We start from the raw sequence: 24,135 nt of genomic DNA, 5'->3' as shown, positions 1-24,135 counted from the left end.
TTAATTGTACGTCATATACAATATATAAAACCATCCACAAAACAATTTAATGAATGAATGTAGACAACCAGTGATGACAGCGTTGTTTAAAAAGTATTAATACTATTGAGAAAAACAATTTTTTAAGTGAAATAAATTTATTACTTCAAAACCTTTTTGGTGAAATTTAGATTTAACAGATGTAACCCTTTTGGATTGTGTCATAGCTACATGTTCCAGGCTTCAGGAACTCGTTAAATCCCACTAGTGAACGTGAATAATCATGAAAAATCATTTGAACTGACTAATATTATAGTTTTCTCAATAGAATTTCTAATTAGGACAAACTCGTTTATACTTTAGAATTTTAGTGGAACTGTGGAATTTCTATAATTAATTGATTTAGTCAAACAAAATATTTTGAAACCAACTTATCCTTTTCATATAATGTTTGCTTGTTGTATATGAAGTATTTATTAAACCCCTTACTTTGCAGCGTTTTGAATACCAGTGAAAGGGTGAGTTCAATCAAATTAATACTGAATTACGAAATAAAATATGCAATATCATACTTATTTCGTTGAAATTAGCTTGGTCAGGATTCTTTATTTTCATTAGATTGATATTTATTTTCAATAAAATGATCATATTATGGCAGGTTTAATTAATTAAATTCAATAATTACTGCGATAAAAAAAAAATCATAATCATATTTATTTATAGGTAAATATTTTTTTTGTCAACACATTTTTCATATTATTGTTTGAAATTTAAAACTATGAAATCAATTTTATATGTGTTGTGTATTATTTTTAACAAATACATTTTCCAGACCAAATTAATAATAACGCAGTCAATAATTAATAATTATAATACTGAAGAAAAAAAAATTAAGAATCTTTAAAGTACACATTTTTCTTATAACTGTGTGATCTACCAAATGATATAACTATATTTTCACTAACATTTATTTGATTCATATATACATTTTTTATAATTGGATTTATTATGATTTTACTGTATTATAATCGCATAATACTTAAATCGAGACTTAAATGAATTTAGTTGAATGTACCTGTTAAAAAAAAAACTGATTTCAAAATTTAATTTATTTTATCATGGTACATTGGAATGAAGATAATACGTCTTTATAATTTTAAGTTAGATATAGTAGACGCAAGATCAAAAAAAAAAAAAAACTTAAAAACAATACATGCAAAATAGACGTTAATATTAAATGTAATTTATCTGTATATCTATAATATATTAAAGCAATGGTTGATATGAATTTTACCTAAAGCAATAAAAATATAGTAATTACCAACTTTTTAATAAGCGATAACCGTGGTGTTGTCTTTGTGATGCCTGTGTGAATTGAAAACGAAATAATATAACGAACTATAATGTGTTGATAACATTTTTTTTTTTACTTTTTTCGTAGAACGCATAATTGAACCAATCACCAAAGTTAATATATATATATATATAAATTAATGAAAAACCCTTTCATTACTGCTATTGACAGTTTTTAGTTGTTCAAGTTTGGGAGCACTATAAATGCTCGAGAATAACCTATGGCTGCAAATCAACCAATTTTTCGATAAATCGTTATCGTAATTTCGTTTTAAATGTTTGAATGTAAATAATAATAGATTATATTTTAAATTTTAACCAAATGATTTAGGATTGAATAGATAATTTTATATGTATGATGTTTAAAATGTTTTAACTATATAATATATATCTGTTATTCAAAAATGGTCGAAATTGTTTAGCTTTATAAATGAAATTTATGTATGATGTGATTTGTGGCAAATAATTTGTTTATGAGCAAAAAAAAATTTGAAAATGTAATGTAAGGTACATTATAATTTAATCGTGCCGTAATATAAAAATATAAAAAATATATTTCCATATTTTTTTTCTTTTTAATAAAAGATTATGTTGACATTTTACATTCAATTATTCAAATATACAATAACGATCATCTGCATTCAAACGGTTTTTGTTATTTTTATGATTCTAAAAATACTATTATCTTTATAAGTTAATATAAGGTACTTACCGTGTTACAAAAATATAAAAAATACATATCCAGTATTTTTTTTTATAGGTATAAGTGATTTAAGTTAAAATGTTGACATTTTGTATTCAAACGTATAACACAGCGATTCATCATCAAACGGCTTTGATTATTTAGTTATAATTCAGAAAATACTATTCGTAGACATTATTGATACATACTACATTGAATTAAATCTTTATTTTCTATATTAAAGTGACCTGCTCAATGACGTTGAGGTACCATCGACATTTAATATTCAGCAAAGTGATTTTCCCAGTTTTTTCTTTTTGTACTTTTTCACTCTAATCGGTTATAATATCTTAAAATATAAATTAGTACGTTTTGAACACTAACCGTGCAGCGTAAAATGTAAAAGTCTGTGCTTTTCAGATTTTTAAAATGAATTATATTGAAAAAGCGTTGAATTTGTATGAAATTATAAATTGAATATTAAACAAGATTGACAAAACAATAATCGATATATTCTTCACTACTTTTTTAAAATGTTTATAAAATGATTTAAAATACACTTATATTATTAAAAATATATGTTTTATATTCTGTGAAAGATAATAGTATTTTATACATATAAGATATTAGATAATAGTAATTTTTTTTTACCATAGGTAGATTAATATTTCAATACTTCACTTACTGTTGATATGAATATTAAGAGTATTATGATAATCCCGGAGATAATCCACACTAAATTATGACTCAATAATAGTTTTATTTGTTCTAAGTTACTTATTTATAGCATAATTAAGTGCGTAAATAATTGGATAAAAATGTATTAATATTTAAAATTGTACCTATATGTATTTTATCTTTGATGGTTTTTTTGATTATTTTTTTTGTGTTGTGTACGTGATGGTAAAAATTTTGTGTGCCTGATTTCAAAAAAATAATAATGAGTGTTCAATTAGAAATAATTGTAAATATTTTAAGTCCTATCTTTACTATTTTCAAATTTGATGGTTTCAATTATCAAACAATTTACTATATTTCAATCATTAAAAAAAAAAATGTTTAATCTGTTTTCATAAAATAAATCTTTCGTTTCTGAGCCCAAAACAACTTGTATTACTTTGAGTTTATACTTATACCTATATTAAAATGTAGTATAATATTTACTTTCATACTTACATTAATTCAAGTTTATAGTAATCTTCATACATCGTACGCATAGCCAAAATAGGTTAAATCATGGCACTTGAAGATATTTCTTTTGTCGCGAAAAAAATGGTTTCTTTTATGTAAAATATTACCTAATAAATTGTATATTATCTTGTGTAAGCCACTGATGCAGTAACGCCGTAACGGTAACGGTAATCGTTATCATTTATCATTATTTATTCACTGTTATTATTCAATACTTATCAATTTCATCTTGTTAATGTATTTTTTTATAAACAGTAGAAATCGTATTTATATTTGCTAATATAGAATAAATCTATTAATGAATGATTATTTTTGTTTATTATAGATTTACTTAGATGTTTCTATTTCTGCAACTATTTAAGTTTTATATTATGTGTACATAAATGGTCACAACATCTAGGTGAATTAATATTTTTTATTATATGATTGGAATCACGGTATTGATGATCATATTAAATTTAATTAATCTTTCAGTGGTTTGTTGATATACACTGTACAGTGTCAGATAGAAGTTAACTTTTTTAGATTTTAATTGTACCTAATATTGTAAACATGTACCATAATACATTTTACAGGGAAATCTATTCAAGCGCCTGCACTCATTATTTTGAAAATATTCAACATAGTTTGATGTCATTGCTAAAAAACATTAAATTTCTACAATTTGTTAAGTTTTTACTTTTTGATCTTTAATATCATGTTTGAACCAGTTTATTTTTCGGAGTGATTCTATTTTTACAAAATTAACTTTATCAAGTATTTAATTAGTTAAAACTTGTAAGTATTTAAAGTCTAGAAGTGTGGACCAACATTTTGTAAAGTTCTCTTGTGCCGCCCTATACTCTTCTAATCTAAACATTAAATACTTATAATCATCGACAGATCGAATTTCGATTTGTATGTATTTAAATACTTTAAAAAATAATATCTTATTTCGGAATATGAAATTATAAATGTATGTTAATATAATGTCATTAAAAAGTAAACAATTTTAAAGATAAACATATAAAACAAAATATTATATTTGTTCGAAAATTGTCCTAACAATGTCATTGAACCCTTTAATAATAAAAATATGTTTCCGAAATAATAAGTGTACGCTTAAATGGACCACTTCGTATTTGTTTACTATAGTCAATAATTTCTTTTGTATTATCAATATACAAACAACAATTAGTATTTCCTAATAATTATTAATTTAAATGGCATAAATCTTGATGAGTTTGCAGTGGTCGTTAAATAATAAATCTATCACGATATTGTTGATTTAATAAAATTAATAATCAGTAGGTACTATTACGGATAGAACGAGTAGGGCACTCGTGTTTCTCATGAAAATAAATTCAATGTACGCAGATCCCATTAAAGCATGGGCAATTATATCAGCAAAAAATCTAAGTTAAATTATTTTAGAATCATTAAATACTATTTAGTTAATATATTTTTTCTGACTTTTGTGGAGTTGAAACACGATCGTGGCGTAACAATTTTGGAGATATTATTTACGACACTAAAACGAAATGATTTGTCATGAATTCGAACGCCAGAATGAAAATACCTATGTATGTGGAAGTAAAGATCTTCAAACAAAATCTCTAATAATAGTGGTTGGTTCAAACGTTAAGATGTCACTATAACTGTAATCTATAATATACGTGAGCGAGTATTTCTTATATATAATATAATTACATACATGTAAATGTAAATAATAAAATATGAGCTTTAGAAATATAAACCTACAATTGACAATTGGGCGTGGTACCGGGTTTCGTAATAACTTAAAATGGAAATTTTAATCGGAAAACATTTGTTTGCCATAATGTTTAACTTAGGCAAACAAATTCAAATCTATTATGCATTAATACAGTTAACGATTGGATAACATTAAATGAGATTATCCATATTTATACATTAGACAATCACTGTTATACACAATTAACTAAGAGCATTTTATAAATATTATTTTTAAGAAAATTTTAACACATACAGTATACTACCACGTACTTATTACAGTAATTTTTTTCAATTGTACCGAAATGAACAATACCTAATTAAGAAAAATTCAGGATTTAGTTTTATTTTGAAATTTAAAGTGTTAACGCTTTTTGTACCTATCATCAGTCATCACGTTTTGGAGCAGAAAGGATTGGATTCAATGATCAACATTGAGGGTTGTTTCTAGTACAAAATTGGATCTCGTTGGTACATTGAGACATTTTATTAAAATATCGAAAAACACTAAAAAAAAAATTACGGAAAAATGGAAATTCAATTTTAAACATAATCGATTTTATCTATTTTTATTGAAATTGAAATAAACAAACAACAATAGTGTGTTGAAATTTACAACAACAGTTTCGTCAGCATCTTATAGAAATAACAATATAATTTGATGTGGCGCGGTCGTACACTCAATCTGCGAAAATTCACTGAGCGTACGTACCGGCCGCAGTTGCTAGCTCCCGGATGGGTGACCACCCGGGATTTTTAGTAACACATCATTACCACACATACACAAACATGTGTTACAACCCTACCCACTTAAAAACCTACAAACTCAATACACAAACATAACTCCTACCGTATCACCTCACACCCAATGGCCTATATTGCTGCGGATCCCCCCTAAAAAAAAAAAATTGATGTTTATATTACATTTAAATATTAAATACCCATAAATTTACTATTTGCATTGTATTTATACTTAAAAAAATCATGGTCTTTATTTATTATATTGCCTTTGTTTTTAGATTTTTGTAAGAATTCATTTTTTTTATAGAAATTTAATAATTTGTTCTTTCTAGACAATAAGATGTTATACATAAAAATAAACGTTTTGCGTATTATACAGAGAGTTTTTCGTGTCCTACATATTTCAAATGTTGTCGTAGCAAACTACTATATCTATGTGTTTTTATAATTTGTGTAGTGTCGGAAAAAAAATTCTTAATTTTTACCATACTAGAAGTTGTTAAAAGTAAAAAATATGAATAATAACATCGTAGGTACGCATTTGTGGAGTGAAATTATCATAAAATTCCAATTACTTTTTTTAATAATCAGTAAAAACTAACAAAATACAGTATAAAAAATCCATTATAAAATAAATATGTAAAACCTACGTATAAACTGTGGTTGTCTACAGAGTCTAAATGAACATGACAATAAAGTAATAAAAACTTCAACCTGTCAATGGTTCATCGACGGTTAATAATTATATAAAAATACATTACTTTTATGGTTAACTTCATATTTGTTGTATTATTGACAGGAGTATAATCTAGATATTAACCAGATATTATATGTCCTGCACTTGGTAGTGGGTTGACGGAGGTGACTTGATATTGTTAAATAAATAAATCCATATGCCTAATAGTTCGACGTATGTCATTTTAATTTATAACATGAGTTTATATTTACACGGACAAACTAATATATCAAACATTAAAGAGTTAAATAAATTACGTATCTATATCTGATGTTATGTGTGTGTAGTGTGTCATGTTCAGAATAATAAATCATATCATGTGCTTCACATTGGGCTTATTATTCAGCGAATCAAATCACGAGAAATAGACAACCTACTGACTGGTCCAGCTCCTCTCGTTATAAGTAGGCAACGTGGGATAACGAAAAAGTATCGGTCATTGTGACCCACGAATAGATATCAAACGAAGATAGAAGTTTATTAACGGACCACTATACAATCCGGTATACCATTTCAATTTTATGACGATTTCCAAACATATTTAATACTTATACATAATGACAACTAAAACAATTATAGTACCTATACATATTTTATTTATAATATTATAAGTAAAGGCTAAAAAAAAAAAATAATAATAATAAAATTTGTTAATATTATTAGATGAATATTGAATGTGGTTACTGGTAGAAAATTTAAGATAATTTGTAAATTGGGAAGTCAAATACTAACTTTTATAGATTTATACTCAATATTTCAATTATAATATATGAAAAGCTTATGTTAATTTAATGATAACATAATTTATCTATGTGTATGTTATATTTTCTGTTTCATATTCGTCTCTCTGAGTAGTTGAAGAAAAATCAATGTCGTTTCTGGGTTGGGTGATAGTATTTCACATAGATTGTAAGGGGGCATCAGTCTATCCCTGGAGTTCTTCGTGTATAACTGTAAACTGTAGTTGTGGTTTTGCATGTGGTGCATTTTTGTTGTTTGTTTTGTTCATTAAATGTTCGTGAGTATATAATAATATATCAAAAATATATAATAAGTTGTTATTAATGCTTAATCTGTTGATTATGGTTTGATGTATGCGTGGGAATGATACGTAGTACCTATATATGGGAAGGAGGTTGGTTTTAAATATTCCATATTATACAGTGACATTAACATAAACATAACTTAATTAGTTTAGATAATATTATAACGATTTGATTTAAATATTTAGATATGAATATTACAATAAAATAATCAGTTAAATCATCAAAAGCATTATTTAGAAGAAATACAATTTATGCATTAATTAATTTTTAATAGCGAATATCAAAAATACATAAATAATAAATGTATTATTTTGGTCTAATTAACTAAACATTTATTTTTTAGATAGTTATAGTAAGATTAAAAACCATTTACAGAAAATTTGACTAATTTTATTTTTAGTATTCGGCTAATCTGTTTTAGATTCTGAGCGGAGCGATGAATGTATTTTTTATTGCATTTATTTTTACTATTGGCCCATGTTTATTTTTTCTAAAAAATATTTCATTCGAATTTTTCAAAATATATTTCCTGTTACATTCATTTGCTAATAGTTTGATTTGGAAAAATATCTTTCAATAGGTATGAATGAGTTTCTGAATAACCTAACCATTTTTTCAGCTATATTTTCTACCAGATATATATACGAGTATATTTATATGTATATATATTTTTTTTACAATACGTTACATTACATTACGTTTACAGTATTTACATAAATCATATGACATTTAAAAAAACCCTAAGATTACGAAGCGTGACCAAGGAATTAACGACTTCACTAGTTAAACCTAAAATGAAAACTTGTTTGTCTCATCAAAAGCTCAAAATAATTATATTTAGTGTATTTAAGGAATTCAATTAACTATTAATTAGTATTTTTATTTGTTATTAGTATTGAGCCTATACTATATATATATATATGATATCGATATGTCGTATAACTACCAATATGTTTTATTAATAATTTATGATTAGTATATTTACTTTTCTGATCATATTATTTAGTTTTTAACTCTTAAATTAAATGTTGGTATATAGTATTACATTCAGTAAGTATATTTATTTAAATATAATTGTTGACATTATATTTAGTACTATAATTTGAAGTGAGATGCACTTAAAATCAAATTTTGTGTTCCGTAAACATTTTTCAAAGTTCTCAAAAGTTTTGATTGGTTATGAGTGTAATTACTAATGAATAATATAGAATAATGTATTAAACTGAATTACTGTTTATTTTGTTTACTCATTAAGTAGAGGTTCGATGAAATATATCATAACCAGTTATCAAATCGTTTTAAAATTCACAACATTATAAAATTTTTCTTTTTCTTTTTCATAACACACGTGTTCATCCAACATTCGATTATTTTCGATCATAAATGTATATACAACATAATATCGTTAATCTCTGTTAGAAAGCCATTATTTGGAAAACTTAGTCTATAACATTCTAAAGATGTACTTACATTATTTTATACGTGAAGTGTGTGTTATCTAGTGTTAATTTAAGTACATAGTGAACAATAGGTACTACTTACAGTAGCTTTCCGTCGAGCGAATTTAGTCGTATTATGTTTCTTTGTTTGTTTAAATGACGACGTAGTGTGAAACCAAACCGTGTTGTTAACAAGTCCAATTTTGAAAACTTGAACTCTCTTTCAGCTGAGCAGATTTAATGTAGTAAAATTGTTTACTTGCTTTGTATTTATAAAGTTTAGTCGTACTGAATTCGTATTATTTTTTTCATCTAAATTATTTTAAAGTTAATTATTGTTTATTAAATATGCGATCCAAAATTAACTTTTGATCGATTTCATCTATTTTCGATTGTTTTAACAAGGTAACTACCTTTTTTATTAATTCTTTAAATTTTTCATTTATTTAATTTTGATTATATATTTTGATATAATGATTTTATAATACTATTATTTACTCAAGTTGGTATTAATGATATATTAGTTTATGTAAAAATATTACTTCAACATCTTACAAATAATAATAATAATATATGGTTATATGTAGTGAAAAAATATTCATTCATTATTAATTATATTAATTGTAAATATACCTACTATAGTTAATATTGTTTTTTTTTTCACGCCAGAGTGAAGATGAAACTATATAGTAAGTTACTTAAGTTGAGACTATAAGAGCAGTTATGGTGAAGTTCGACAAGTTATGTAGGTTTCGTAGTATAGAACAAAAGTTTTCCTTTGATATAATCATCTGATACGATTTATGTTTAATATAAGTATACGTTCCTTTATACAAGGATGAAGATGTTCAAATATAAATAATGTGAGAATAAACTTAATGCAAATAATTTGTAATTTTTAGTATCCATAATTTAAGCATGTATTATAACTTTATGCAGCATTGAAAAAATATCTAATATATTAATAATATAATTTATTGTAGAATATCTCACACTAATTATATTTACAAATATTACTTCTCGTCATGAAAGTTTCTGATTTGCCTCACTCACTTTCAAATTAATTTTAAGCTTTTTGTTTTAAATCTACACATAATTTTATAATATTATTGATACATGTTTAAATAGTATAATTTGCTTTTGTACTATATATACCAATACTTACAGAGATAATGTATTGATTGAGGTGCATTAGTAGGTAAAGTTATGGGACTTAATAAATACATAGACACCTATGCAATCCAGCAATATTTCAATTTATTTAATGTATATAAATAAGTTTTATGGAGGTAGGTACCGATTTTATCGATCGGTATAAAATTGCGTAATATAACATTTTTATACTTCAGTATTTCTTAACTACCTGTGATAACTTCATATAATTTTGTGTCGGATTTAAATTTATTTTATCAATTTTGGTTCTACAGATTATATATTTTAACTACTAAAATAATGTTAAGTTTTTTTTTTTTTGAAAGACAAAACGAGTATGTAAATTACTGTCTTTGAACTTCTCTTATTCGATTATATTATTTGAAACTTGATCAATTTGAGCATAGACAATTTTAGAAACAATGCCAATGCCAAGGTGTTGCAATTTTTAATTGAAAAGTATTACTATACTATAACCAAATAATATTAAACATTAAAATATTGAAATAGTATTATTGGCTTTCTTTTCTAACCTTTGAGAATACACATGCCTAATCTTGGCAATGTATAGGTAGGGGTAATCATACAGAAAGCTATATGACCATGAAATTGCGTAAAATATTTGTTTTCCAAACATAAAATGTTTGGACTAATGTATCCTAGCTGGTTAAAATGATAGCATATGTCTTATTAATTGTCTTGGGATCCCGAGCATCGCACCCTATATCGCACCTGAAATAGGTTCCACGGCATCTAAAGAACACTTAATAGAATGTCACCTAAATTAAAAATAGGTAGATTTTAATTTAAATAATGTTTTCAATATTGTTATGAAACAAGTGTACGGTTAAATAAACATCTAAATAAGAGTTATAATATTATGCATAGATATTACAAATAATAAAAAGTATTAAAATAAAAATTAGATCCAGATCATTGAAATAAACACAATAATTACATTATTGCATTGCAGAAACATTTTGAATTTAAAAAGGAATATTACATTATTCTCTACTTTTTGGCTGTGCATAGTTTTATATTCTCAATTTTTATTTATTAACAAGTAATACGAATTAGTATAAGTTAAACATACAAATAGTGATATAATATGATGGTTTAAATTTTTTTTTTATAAAATATAATTCGGGTGGTTTGAATATTATTTTCTTTTAACTTTTATTACTTGTACATATTTTGATATATCATATAAGATTTCCTCGAAAATGATTCCAATAAGACCACGTTATATGTTTCAATCATGACAAATTAATTTTATTTTTACGCGGTTTTTTGCCATAAAGAAGTGTTGCATTTAAAAGTTATTCCACCGAATAAAGTTCTTGTACAAACTAAACATTGGCAATGTCAGCCAATAAGAAGTGAAGAACTATGACATAGGTGAAGTGAAGAAATATTTGAGTGTGTCAAAAAATTGTGATGATACCTATTTAATTCGGCATGGTTTCAATAACCAGTAATTTCTTGTTTGATTTAAAATGTAGTGTTGCCACTTTCAGTAGGTGTTACAAGCTTGCAATTATTATTATTGGTATTTTTTTTTTTTAGATAAATATTTTGTTTATTTTGTCAATACTGTATTTAAGTTAAAGTATTAAAAAACTCCGTGGCGGTCAGGACTCAGGACAAAGCTTGGTTAGATCTCGCGTAACAGCTGGTTGCTCTAAACTTTTCGTTATTTTTTTCATACATATGTTCAAAATTACAACAATTCATAATTGTGTTCTTATTTAAATACTGTATTAAATTATAACTGCCTCAATGATTTGTATTCCTTCATTTTCACCTAACCTTCATTATTACCATTGTTTTCACAATTTTTGTGGAATTTGCATAAAACAATTTGGTAATGATCAACAATCTCTTGTATTAATAAACAATATTTTTTCTCTGTTATTATGTTTGTGAAATAAATATGATTTCAATTCACCTTTACAGTTATTAATTGTAATGATCATATGTACAATATCTTGTTCAGGTAATACGTCTTTCAAAATATCATTTAATATTAACTAAATGTATTTTAATATTAAAAATTATTGAAATACACAATTTTTGTAATCTTATTTTTATAAACGAGTATTGTTTTAAGGTAAATTATTATTTATTTGAATTTGATTTTAATTAATTATATATTTAATGTTTAATTTTTAAGTTTATAAATTAATTGATTGTTCATCAAGTTTGTTAAAATATGTAGTTTATTTATTAATATAATATCAACTAATTCTTCCTCTAATAGTATAAGAATTATATTAATATCATAGACTAATTATCGCATAATGGTATAAATGTAAACAACCTCACTCTTAAGTTCTCTAAATTACGTTTCTTCTTTTAACAACGACCGTTCCACATCCAAAATACACAATTTTTCATAAATATTCATAATAATATAGTGCATATATTTGTATGAGGTTGATATCGTCTTTCAATAACATCATTAATTATCGGTTTACTAGACCACTAATAATTTCTTTAATTTAATTTTTCAGATTTTTCATAATATTCAGCTTTAGCTAATATTCAATTAAAATACGAATTGAGAATTGTTGAAGAAACCTGAAAAAAGTAAGTACTTACCATTTAAATAAGTTATCTACGTAGAAATGTAAAATAACTTGTAGAAATAATAATAAATTATATTTTTCTCTCTAAATATTATGGATAGTGCATATGTTATTAAAATACTCATGATATATATTGAATTGATTAAGTGCCTATATTTTATATTACAATATTTTTGTTTTAACTCTCTTTGAAATTTCACAACTTCTGCATTTGATTCATTCAATTAGAGTCTTTAATTCAAAAATATCATTTACGTATGTAAAATTGTTTGTGGAAAAAAAATCCGTATCTACATTTTTTATGTATACATGCTTGCCTTGTAAATTATAGATAAAAGAAAATCACATTTTGTAATTTATAGTGTATGTAGAATTTTAAGGGAAAACTTTTAATACAATTATTTTACTCCAACACATTGAGTTTGGCTTAAAACCAAAAATCTTTGCGGTCAATGACTATATGTCTGCACTATCCGAACTGTTTAGAATGTGGTTTAAACATTTTTATTCGTTAATTTTAATTGTAAAGACCGAAAAAGCGTACGTCCGATTATGGTCTGTTTTTGCAGTGTGTGCGTTTGTGCATTTGTGTTCTTGGTTCATTGGTCTTACCTTTTTATAAGCGCCATTATACACATTATGCTATGCACCTATTATAGATTTGATTGGATAAGTATATGTTTATCGCGAACTTCATACATATTGTATGTATAATATAATAGATCACTGTAACCAAATAACATTCTAAACACAATATTGCGAAATGTTTAGCGAGTCGGAAACGTTGCTCTTTCTAAGAGCCTCTACTTTGTTTGCGTGGTTGCGTTATCAGCATACAGCTGTGGCCGACGTATAGCGTGCTGTAAATCCATCTTGCGAAGTTCACCGGTTGATTTATCTCCCATAGTCTGGTCAGTTTCTCGTTTTCGACGACCAAAGAGGGTTTTCGGTTTGCGGTATAAAATAAATGTTGTTACTATTCCAACCGAGCGTGGAAAATGTAATTCAATTTAGGTTTTTACTTTTGACTCATCTCCCTTAATTAAATCACTTTCCACAACAAATCAATCGTATACATTTTTTAACGATATCAATAGCGATCAGTGATCGCATAAAGTACAGCGAGCATATAACAATTAATCTTACGTTTTACTAGGTGCGTAATTATTGCGTCTATTAAGAAAACTGGTTTAAACTTTAAAGTGTTGTCTATTATAGATGATTTTAGATGTAAACGTTTATTTTAAACTGGTTTGGATGATCTAAATTTTTGTAAAATCACTTTTTTTATTGATATACCTACATTTCTATAAAAGATATTATGTATTTCGCTTAAAAGTTTTTTTTTTTATTTCGGAATAAAAATCATAAATTACACTTTGTACTTGAGTATCAATATCAATTTCAATACGATGATGTAAATTAATTTTTGATAAGTATACGTATGTAAAGTATTAAGATATTAAAAGGTGTCTATGTTTAATTTATAAGATAGGTAACATAAGAATTTTCATTAAATTTTTCAATAAAATATGTATTATATATAAATGTTTCATGTTTTCAATTTATACTAGCTGAATCCATGAATTTCGTATAGCTCGTTAAAAATCCTACCTTCTTATATGTCTCAAAATGTGCGTTGAGTTCGTATCCTGTGGTTATGCTAGCAGTATATTTTTAAACATATAGATAGACAACGGTTAAAATATAAGCTGTATAACCCATCGATGACAGGTTAAAGAAAAAAAAAAGATTATTGAATAGTTATATGCATATAAACAACAGTGGTGTATTTACGGGAAGGTATGAGGGATAGATTCCCACTTTGTCTCTTGTTACTCATTTATAATATTGTGATGTCGATGGTAAGTGAACTACCCCCCCCCCCCTTAGGGAAATTAAATGTTTTCTAACGTATATACCCCTTTAATAAAATCCTATATACGTCACTGATAAATGTGCGTCTTGGGGTGACGCGATCGTATATGCTCAACTGCAAAAACGCTCTGAGTGTACTTATACCGGCCAGTGTTTCTAATACCTGGGTTTTTAGCAACAAATCTTTACAACATATACATTACGTGTTCCAAACCAACCGTTTTCCCTTAAAAATAGCTAATCAGAGGCGGAAACTAATCTGAATTATGGGGAGGGGTAATCAAAAGTATTCAATACCCACCTTTTTTTTTTTTTTGTTAGGGATTTAGTAGGTCTCTGTACCATTTGGGCTTAAGGCGACGAGAAGGGTTACCAGAGATGGTTAATCAATACCCATCTTTTAAAAAATTTTCGCTGCGCTTAAATAATATATAACTACTGATAACAACAACTTTGATCTAAAAATAAAAAACATAAATTATAATAATAATTAATAGGTAATAAAATTTAACAAATAAAAATATAAAATATAATTTATTTTGTGATATGACAGTATCCACCAAAATTTTTTTAAAGAATAACCATTACCTAATCTAAAATGCACATTTTTCTATCAAATTTACATTTGTGTTTATTGTTTTATTTTTATTTAAGCATAAAAAAGTATGAAACATTTTTATACCAAATGTTCAAGTTGATGAAGGGGGCAATTGACCCCCCCCCCTCTGCTCCCATAGATTACTCCTCTGCAGCTAATGCCCATAGTTGCCGGGTTTATGATTAATAAAATAAAAATAAAAATAAATATAATGTAGTGATTATAATTATTGTAATAATTATTACTAAAGTTCAACGCGTGCAGTATGTTATAATATAGACATTATGTTCAAATATTGGCATGCTGTCATTGTTTCTTTTTCTAAATTAACATTGAATGTATATGTATCCAATTTAACACCAAGTTAACAACTCTTAATCGAATATCTCAATGTTTTTCTTGCGTACCAAATATTACATAATATGCTCGGAACGAAATAAACAATTTCCATCACCTTCAATGGGAATTAATTGATATTCCGTTTTAAATAAAAACTAAATTTAATAATTATATATAATTAATTAGTATATTAATATATTGTATAACCATTCCACTGTTATTGCACAATGCCACAACGTATGTATATGTCGCGGTTTCCACTGCTAACGACGACACAGCAGTATAATAGCAGACGTAGGACTGTAGTAGGAGTAGTGAGGGCTGTAAAGATGTAAGTGTGTCAGTGTGTGTGCACGACAAGCATCACGTGTCGCTATGTGATAATACGGCAAACTTTATACGTTTAATAACTAATTTAATAATTAATTTTTTGGAATTTCTCTTTTGATTGCTCATCTGAACACACCCGAGTATTTGCGTTAGAAAAAGAAATCATGAAAATCGATCCAGTAGAACTTCAGATATAACCGTCATAAGTAATCGCCTCGCGTTTTAATAATATATAAATATAAAGATTAATTTTGTTATGGATTGAGTCGATAGTGTGATGATTGAACATATTATTATCTCCATCTCTTTTGGGTACCTACCTAGTACCTACAACGTTCACCATACTATTATAATTATTATTTGGGTAACGCACCCGAGACCGAAACCGGTCCAGTTATAGTTGGCGCTGCATAGCACGTGGCACTGTGCTTCTATAAAACTACACCGTCGTCGTATATGCTTTACATTTATATCGCTGACGTGATTTGTATTTAACTGTTACGCACCGATTGCGTATCGTTTTATTTTTTCATGCCATTTTCGTTTAAATTCGGTCGTCCGCCACACGTCGTATATATAATAAATATTGTGCATCATTCACGGTCGTGTATGATTACGCTCGTTTTGTGTTCGCCGTATTCCGTCGATATTCATGTCGTTTATCATCAGCGACGACATGGTACATAATAATATCGTATTTGTCACACATGGTGTTTCAATGCTTATCGTACGCAGCGTACGTGTGACTGCGATTTATCGATCAATGATGTGATAGCTGCACGTAGTCATCTTAATATCCATTTACTGTGTGACAACCGGAGAAATGGTATCTGGTAACGATTGCCGTTATGGAATATGGTCCTCCGTCAGCAACATCTATAATAAATTGAATATAATCAGTATAATAATATAATATAATAAAACCAAAAGAATAAAACGATAGGAATATACATATAAGAAAAGTGCTCTCGTTTTTCAATGAGTTTGTTTAAGATTTATTTAATACACATCGTGCTTTTTTTTTAAACATAAATATGTTTTTGGGCTGGAAACATGATTTTTTTGTGCGTGAACGATTTTTTGTAAGGTTTTTTGTTGTCATGGTTACATTAACAAAAACATATAATATTTATGATTCCTAGATTTTCCTTGTAGAGGAAAAATATCAAATAGCGCTCACGCACTTGTAACATTGATTTTATTAATTTTTATTTAAACTTTATATTACAATTAGTTTCGACAGTCAAGTATTAAAAAGAAAAAGTTGTTTACAAAAAAAAGTAAAAATTAAATTAAAAAGTCAGTGTGGTTAAAAAAAAGATAATATAACTTTTAACATTAGTTACATAATATTAACCAAAACTACTTATGAAGTATTTTTTTATTGTTCTTGTATGGACAACCTCCGTGATTACTGTTTAATCCCATACCTTCAGAATAGGAGTATAATTTTGAATTCTTTTTCTATTGTTATAGCTTCAATAATGGTTATTAACTAACAATTATTATGTTAAGTTAAAATATTATGAACGTAGAAGAGTGTTTACAATAATCTAAAATTATACTGAGTTGTACGTATCAATTTTTTTTAAGTCAACGTAAACCCATATGGCACGTGAAAAGATTTTGTGGACACGCGAAAATATTTACTATTATATATCAATATAAGTCCAGTACTGGACTGAGTACCATATGGAAATAAAAATTCGCCATACCAAGAAATGAATTATAAGAAATTTAATGTGATAGGACAATAGGTAAATTGATCATAAAAATAGGGGACAAGATTTTGAAAGTGTAAAATGAAATTCCAAGATAATTCCACTTTAAAAATAGTAGCATATGCTGTTTTGTCTATTTTTTCTTCAACTTATTCATGCGATTCAGTATTTTCAGAAATACATTTTATAAAATCTGATTTAAGAAACCAACTAACTGATAAATGCAGTGCCGTATGTACTTTATTAAAAGTTACTAATTATAAACCAAATATTAACGAAATCAAGCGTTGAACAACATAAATCACATCAAAATAAATAATTAACAAAGCAATATTATTATAATTATTATTTATTATATATTATATATTATTATTATTATTATTATTATTATGTACCTAAACTAACCTTTTTATACTAATAAATTAATTACAAGAAAGACATATTGGTCGAGGGTTCGGTTTTTCTCATCAGGTATCAATGAGTGACTCTCATGTGGGTATTTTTGAAATTGTCTTGGATTTGCATCAAGTGAATACCTTTCGCATTGAGTGTATTTTATCATTTTGTATTTTACGTACTGTCGAGTTTCTCTTCACTCTTGTCACTAACTTCAATAAGATCGTGTTTGTTTATGTTCAATGTTGATTACATTCGAGTTCAATTTGCCATAATGTTGTGATGACTTCGCTCAATTCCTGGTCAGCTGATTCGTCACATTGCTTCACCCCCGTCTAAAATCATAATCATAAAAGTCTGAAACACTGTTGAGATTATAACTGTTCTACGTTTAATTTAGTAATTTAAAATTTTATACTATTTATATTTGACAACAACTGAATATAGTTGTCTTATTCTAGCAATTGCGGTGACTTCATTACTGTAATGCCCTTTTACTCTAAAATCTGAAACTTTAAACTTTAGTAATATTAGACTAATATATGTTTTGGTTTCATTTAAATCAATATTTTTTTAAAGTAATTAGGTTCAAAAATTTATAATCATTCACTCCAACTCTTGTCTTTCTAGTATACTTACTATTGAGATTGTGATTTTTCGTTATAATATGTATATTTAAGTTGGTTTTTGAAACAAAAATATCATTTAATATTTATTTCCGTATTGTTATTTTATTTTTATTTTTATTTTATTTTTATTTTTTTCTTCTACTTTCCATTTTCATCAATTGTTCTTATTGTTCTTTTTGTAACAGATTGAATATAACATTTATAAACAAAAAAAATAAATAAAAAAAATATTTATTTCCAATTTGTATTATTATATAATGAAATGAATCGCGTTGTTTTTATAGAAACCTTCAAACCTAGTATATACATACAAGGAGTTTTTAAAATATTAGGTTTGGTGGATAATGATAACTCATCTCAATTGCTATGTTTTTCTGTATTTGTGCTTGTATTAAGTTTTGTTCATTAATATATTTCGATGCCCACATACGTTTTATTAAGTGAATCCGCGACGAAATAATGGTATATGAGGAATAGAGCGGTCACGTGCTCTTTCGAATAAAATATATCAATCCAGAAGTTTCCTACGGGTGTACAAATAATACGAACATAATATACATAAACGCATACGCGATAGATATCTCAAACATGTATAAATTATGTGCATTATTAAATATCGTAATGAATAGCAATTATTATAAAACCAATAGCGAAACTACATGAAAAGATTCCACATTTTTAATTCGATTTACCCAGTTATCCTATAGTACCATCGTATAAATTTTATGGCCATCCTATGAAACAACTAAGTTTAACAGAATATTTTTATAACTATATCTAGTTTAAGATAATGGGCAGTGACAGTAACAAATTTACCATTTATGTTTGAATGAAAAGTTATGTAAATATGTAGGTATGTACTAATGGCATTTCGAATTTGTCTGAATTTTCCAATATCGAAATTGTATTAATAAGACTTATCCATATTCCATGGATATATCTACGAGTAGATAATAAAAGTTTGCCTATCAAAATCTATTGGTAATTTAGTATTATTTCATTATTAACTATAAAACCTATAACAATATATAAGATATTATTTAACATTATATTAATTATTCCATTAAAGTTTGGCTATCAATTGAATTGAATTTATAATATAAAAAAAATATATTTAACAGAGTAATTTCGATTTATGAATAATGAAAATGAAATAATGGATGTTTGCATGTAAGTACCTAGCTACTTATTATTGTTTATTAACTGTTTTAATGATATTTTCTACGTTTTTTTAAAGAGAATATATTATAATACATAGAATTTAAATTTACCAAGTAATATTAAAAGGTAAGTGTAAAATAAAAATGAATAATACAATTTTCCATTACACTTAATGAGTTCCTTAATGAATAGGATAAAAAATATATTTTTTTAAATTAAATGTAAGTCTGCTTTTTATGCAATATTGTTTTTCATATTTAGGTATTTGTTTCGTAATCATGGTTTAATTTATATGAATTAGTTATGTAAATATTAATTGTATTTTAGATTATGTTTATATTTAACTTGCATTCATCCTTGTGTTTTTTTATTCGGTAAAAGCTTCAAGGAAAATGTTTATCTAGTAACAATTATTTACAACATTTATTTTTTCTTAACATAATATAAAAATATGATTTTGTACAGTTTCATTTATTTTAAACAATTTATGATAAAAAATATCAATCGTTTTACCCACAAATACGATTTGAATCAATTAAATTAATCTTCAAATATTTGTTCTTGCTAAAATTAAATCTTTCAATTATCGTTTTTGCATATAACTAATAAATCGTAAAACATACACATATCATATTAATTAAACGTGGTTTTAGCAGCTAAAACTGCTATTTGCTGCGAAGTTTAGAATTACTAATTAATTTTTAAAATGTGTACCTATTATCATAGTTTGTTTATTTATTTATTTATTTTTGTAATACATGATAACGGATTTATTCTATGTAAGTATAAGCATAAAATAATTATTAATATATTTAATCTATAACTTAAAATATTACTACTGTAAGTTAATAACCTTGTAGTTGATGCTGTAACAATAAAAAAAAAACAAAAACAATTATTGCTTATTAGTTAAAGAAATAAAAATAATGCCTATGGTTATTAATAGTTTCGATTTTTTAAAAAAGTAGTTTTTTTACTTATATCATTCACATTAATTGTTGTTTGGTATTTAACAGGATTTTAAATATAATTTAATATTTTGAAGTACCTTCGCTGTGATCCAATGACATAGATAGTTATTTCCACTATAGCTTTAATGCTTATACTTATTATTTATCAGTAATCATTTCCAAAACTCACAAAATGAATGGTATTTACTATGTATTTATAATAGATATTTTCATTATTTTTGGTTATAAGCGTTTATAAATATTATTAATAAATAATGTGAATCAAGTTGGTAGATACTAGTCACTAGGATTTAATCTCATATAATACTAACCGTTCATACGTTAGGATTGTTTTTTATTTAACTATGAATTTCATCATTTATTTTGTTTATCAATTTAGAGTAATTATAGCTTTTAGAAATTGTGATTTCGACTGTATGTACTTTAAAAAAATATGTTTAGTTTTAGACCAAGATTTATTAAATATATATGTTACCGGAAATGTTGAAAATTTAGGAAATTATGACAGTTCCTAGGAAATGATGACAATTCCTAAAGCGGAAGGAAATGATATCATCGCCTAGGAATTGTCATCATTTCCGTACTTTTTAGGCAATGTTATCACTAGGGCTCGGATGCTTATGAAATTGCATATTTTTTTTTCTATTTATTCAATTTAATGCTAACCTAGGTACAAATTGAATTCATGTTTTACTGAATCAAATAATTTTTTTTTATTTTACATATTTTTGTATTTTTATTGGCTAAAAATACATATTTTATAATTTTATTTATTTATATTAGTAGTATTAGTAGTTTTAAGTGCATAAACATTCGGTCCTAGTTATCACGTATCGGTTCTTACACGAAAGCATTGACGATTATGATGTTGCAGGTCGTGTGGCTTTACAATGCAAAGCTATTATAACGATAACTAAACTAACTCGGAACGGTGAGATACTAAAAACCATTATACTTCCATTACTGTCAATATTGTCCGTGTTCCATAAAAAAATATCAGGTGGGTAATGACTGATATCGTTAAAATGGTTGATTGGAAAATGTTATGGCTATCACATAGGTATCGCATAATAATATGTTTAACGTACCATTTACGTGTTTTTATTAAAAGTGTCCCTATACCTGTCCATACAACACGGTCCGCTTAGTAGTATGTGTGCCTATCTTCTTAGTTCAGTACGTATTATTTCGTTAAAATGGATTTTTAATAAAATGCGAAGTGAATTTAATAAAGTGATTAAAAAAAAAAAATTTTATTTTTTATTAATTATTGATCATTGATTATTTATTAGTGTAATAGCAGGGTAATTAATTATTGTGACAGATTAAATTAAAATATCTAAGAAACATATGTATAGCATCTTTGCCTGATATCGTTAGGAAATGATAACATGCGAACTAGGCAATGATATAATTTCCTTCCGCTATTAGGAATTGTCATCATTTCCTAGGAACTGTCATCATTTCCGGTAACATATATATTTACATACATGAGCTACGAGTTCAATATTTACTATTTAGTGTTAAAGTTCGTTTTTAATTTGATACGTTGTACATTTTATTCTAGTCGATAAAATCAAATTTTAACTTTTATTAGTAATTGGTGCATCAGGGTAAGTTCAAGAATAGAATACAATATATATAGAATTGTTCCAAGTATACTTGTGGATTTATTTTAAACCAGTCGAAGAAAGTAAGTTCAATTGTCACAGTCTGTGACTCACAGACTACCTACCAACATGTCCCTGGGGTATTTAGCTGTACATTTTTTATTTTACTTGAAAATTCAGATAAGGTCGATGTAGTATTTTCTCCAAACCACCGACTTTCTTTATGTTGTGACTTGTTGATTTATTCTAGGCCACTATTTATGCGCATATACTATACGATCGTTTTTCTTAAAAAATTAAATTACAATCATAAAACATTTTCCTCAATACCAAAATTCTTTTTAAAATAATAAATTGAACTATATATTTCTATAATATTCTTATACATAATATATACTAGCTGAATTACCCGTCGTTGCCTTGTTTATTAATTGTTGTTATTTGGTAAGATTAAATATTGTCTATTAAAATTAAATTTAAATAAGATTGTTTAAAAAAATATGTCATATAATTATATTAATTGTTTATTAATTTGATTTTTATCGTTAATATAATATTTCTGTATAAACTACATTAACTGTAATTCCTGTTGGCACCAAAATAACTGAGCTCGTGGGCGTACTACGCCACATACAATATAGGCCATGTGAAAAACAATCTTCTCTTATATCGATCTCTGCAAATTTCAAAGTTTGCCCTTGTGATTTGTTTATTGTCATGGCAAAACATACTTTTACAGGAAACTGCATTCTCTTGAATTGGAAAGGATAATCTTATGGTATCATTGGTATGCGAGGAATAAGGACTGATTCACCTTTTGCAGATCCAGTCATAATAATAACTTCAATCAAATTCTTTTGTAGACCAATAATCCGTAGACGTGTCCCATTGCACAATTTTGGTGGACTAAGATTTCTGAGAAGCATTATAGGACAACCAAATTTAATATTAATAAATGTAGTGGAAATCCAGGAGGGTTGAGTGAACTGATAAATTCAACTGGATAATAAACTGCATCATCTACTTCCAGTAGTGAATTCACTGATCTGTATTCCATATTTTTTGCTTTGAAAGAGTCCAATAATTTTTTGTTTTTATCTCCTGCTGTATCATTTTTTGATGTCAATATGGCTCTATCATTTGACCAGTCCATTGATTTATCTTTTATGTTTTCGATGCCTGGATATATTTTGTCTGTGAGTTCCTTTATGGTTTTTACAACAGTACCTAATCCGATCGGCAAAGTAATTTTTTCTTCATATTCCAGATATTTTCCATCTCCTATTTTTAAGAGTAACGTTGAAAAATTTGTACAATTTGTACACTACTGTTTCAAAATATCTTAAAATAAAATTATTGAAGACTTCTTTAAACCCTTAATTTAAATTGACGATACATTATAAGTATAAAATATAAGTATCATTAACTTGTTAATCATCTAAGTCACTCGATATATTCAGAATTATCTACTGTAACTTAATAGTGTATTTCAACGATTTTTAGGGTTAAAACTTCATCTTATTAAGATATATATATATATAGCATCAATCGAACAATGTTTTCTTGTCTATTTTTTTGGTCTTCGTCACTATAAGTATAGTGTATACAAAGCAGTACCTACATGCATTTTAGTAGGTTTTCGTTCTAATTAAAATTCAAAACATGCAGCAACAAAATTGATTTCTTAATTATGCAGTTTAATAACTAATGTTCGATAATCGTAAATTATTTTTTTCAGGTATTGGCATTGGGTCGTAGTTTTAATCGAATTAATTTCTTCTCGTGTTCTAAGAGGTTTGTTTAATCATATAGGTAATATTAGTTAAGTAGTTTTGTTTAGCTTGAAACCCTGAGTGTCGTACAG

The 24,135-nt window shown here is 26.2% G+C and overlaps 1 protein-coding gene across 2 annotated transcripts in view; it reads left to right on the top strand.

The window, feature by feature from the left end:
- Positions 1 to 24,135, top strand: part of LOC107166568 (uncharacterized) — a 238,667-nt gene that overhangs the window by 39,331 nt on the left and 175,201 nt on the right. For both annotated transcript variants that reach the window (XM_089229101.1, XM_089229100.1), the window contains exon 2: positions 12,564 to 12,639. The gene's annotated coding sequence lies outside the window, so the exon portion shown is untranslated. The remainder of the gene's footprint in view (positions 1 to 12,563; positions 12,640 to 24,135) is intronic.

This window comes from Diuraphis noxia, unplaced genomic scaffold, assembly GCF_037042655.1.
Source record: "Diuraphis noxia isolate RWA-SAM2 unplaced genomic scaffold, SU_Dnox_SAM2 contig0005, whole genome shotgun sequence".
Lineage (NCBI taxonomy): Eukaryota > Metazoa > Arthropoda > Insecta > Hemiptera > Aphididae > Diuraphis > Diuraphis noxia.
The sequence above is the reverse complement of the archived record's forward strand: the minus strand, read 5'-3'. Positions and strand labels throughout refer to the sequence as shown.